The 2,433-nt window shown below is 37.8% G+C and overlaps 1 pseudogene; it reads left to right on the top strand.

Moving 5' to 3' along the window:
• Positions 1-1,674: 1,674 nt before the first annotated feature.
• Positions 1,675-2,154, top strand: LOC115868089 (annotated as a pseudogene).
• Positions 2,155-2,433: the final 279 nt, after the last annotated feature.

Below are 2,433 nucleotides of genomic sequence, written 5' to 3'. Positions count from 1 at the left end.
AAACCAAGCCCTATTCCCTTGTTCTGTTCTCACAACTGCTTCTTGATCTAAGTATGATTTCTGCAACAGCACAACAACATGTTTTAGAAGCCCCATTCTTCTTGAGGCTATCCACCCTTTGTTATGATCCACACAATAGAATGCCTTTTCACAGTCAATAAAAAAAGTAAACATATTTATGGTATTCACTACTTTCAGCAAAGATCCACCTGACATCAGCAGTCATATTCTTCTTGTTCCGTGTTCTTTTCACAATCTGGCCTGAACTTCTGGCAGTTCCCTGTCAATGTCCTGCCGCAATCACGGTTACCTGATCTTCAGATTTTACTTGTATGTGATGTAAATGGTATTTTTCTGTAATTTGAACATTTTGTTGCGTCACCTTTCTTTGGAATTGGTACATCTATGGATCTCTTCTAGTAAGTTGGTCAAGAAGCTGTCTTCCAAATTTTCTCCCATAGACAAATGTGACTAGTGCTTCATGAGTATATTGAAACATTGCAGGTAGTATTCTATTAATTCTTGGAGCTTTGGTCTTGGCTAATACTTTCAGTGAAGCTTCAACACCATTGGTTTGTGCTCATATGCTGCTTGCTGAAATGGGGGAATATCCATGAGGTCTTTTTGGTGCAGGGATTCTGTACTTCTTTCCATATTCTTTTATGTTTGCTGAATTGTTCACTATTTTGTCCTTAGAATCTTTCAATAATACAACTTAAAGCTTGAATTTTTTCATGAGTTCAGTTTAAGATATGCTGTCTGTGTTAACAGATTTCAGTTTTCCTACTCAAATGCTTTTCACCTTTCATTACAATATTTTTTGTTGTCATCTCAAGCTGGTCTTTGAAATGTCCTATTTAGCTCTGTGACTTCATCATTTCTTCCTTTTGCCACTCGACAATTAAGAGCAAACTTCACAGTTTCTTCTGACACCCAATTGGAACTTTTCTTTCTTCTTTGTTATTTTAAGTACCTTTTCCTTTCTTCATGGATGATGTGCTTGATGTCCTCCCACAGCTCATCAGTCATTGCTGCTCAATGCAGCAGCTCTGTCCTTGAGACGATGTCAAAATTCAGCTGAGATAGACTCAAGGCTGTACTCTGACTCTCGTGGACTTATTTTCATTTACTACAGTTTTATCCTGAATATGTATATATATATATATATATATATATATATATATATATATTTCTGTGTATTCCACCTGGGGAAGTCTCTATGTTGAAAGCCTTTGGTGTATAAAAAGATATTTGCATGAACAAGTTGTTGGTCTTGCAAAATTAAATCATGTGCTCTCTAGCTTTGCTTCTGTCACCAAGGCCATATCCTCTAACTAATGTTTCTTCCTATTTGTTTTTAATGTTTGCATTCCATCACAGTTCATTATCAATGCATCTTGATGAAATGTTTGATCAATTGCTGATTGAAGACATTGTGACTTCTTCAATTTTTTCATCCTTATCTTTAAAGGAGGATGCTTGGTGCATAGTGGTTACTTTTTCAGCTGCTAGTCACAAGGTCAGCAGTTCAAAACCACCAGCTGCTTTGTGGGAGAAAGATGGTACTTTGTACTATCATAAAGCATTACAGTCCAGCTGCACAGAAGGGCAGACACCATCAGGTTAGTTAGTTCAGTCTGAAGGATCAAGGCTGTTGTAGGTGTTGCTCTTTTCATGTTCCACTGGACAAAAGGGTTAGCCATATTGTCTTTGATCAGAAAGGGGATCAGCACCACCCAGGCCCCAGGGGCCATTGGTCCCTACAGTCAAGCCATGTTGGTTGACAGGACTATGTACGTTTCAGGTCTGAACCCTTTGAATGGACAGCTTGTGCCAGGAGGGGTGGGAAAAGAAGCTAAGCAAGCCCTTAAAACATCAATGAAATCCTGACACCGCTGGCTGTGATTTCACTAATGTAGTCAAGACAATTGTCCTCCTACCTGACCTAGGTGAGTTCGCGACTGTCAGTGACATCTACAAACGGTATTTCAAGAGTAGCTTTACTGCAAGAGCTGCTTACCAAGTTGCTGCTTTGACAAGAAGGGCCTGATTGATATTGAAGCAACAGCGATCCAAGGGCCAATCTCACAAAAAATGGAACGTCTTGTGCATTTTCAAAATATTAAAAAATTAGCACTTAATTTTTGTAATTAATGCTTGAAGTAGAAGTTTGACCAAAAGAATCCTATGATTTTTTTACAAATTCCCTAGAGTTGAACATGAATTGAAGATCAGACAATGAATTCAATTTTTGGTGTTACAAATCACCTCTATTTACACTAATCATAGTTACTCAGATAAATAAAAGTGACAGGAAACAACATGTAATTAAGCCCTACTAATACAGCGAGGTGAAATATGCCTATTTCTCATGTCAGATCCATGATTCTGCTTTTACTTCAACAAAATTAAAAGTATTCAAGTTCAGTGACA

This window comes from Echinops telfairi, unplaced genomic scaffold, assembly GCF_000313985.2.
Source record: "Echinops telfairi isolate 266 unplaced genomic scaffold, ASM31398v2 ScPeMD7_6;HRSCAF=24_1, whole genome shotgun sequence".
NCBI lineage: Eukaryota > Metazoa > Chordata > Mammalia > Afrosoricida > Tenrecidae > Echinops > Echinops telfairi.
This window is presented reverse-complemented; position numbering and strand designations above follow the sequence as displayed.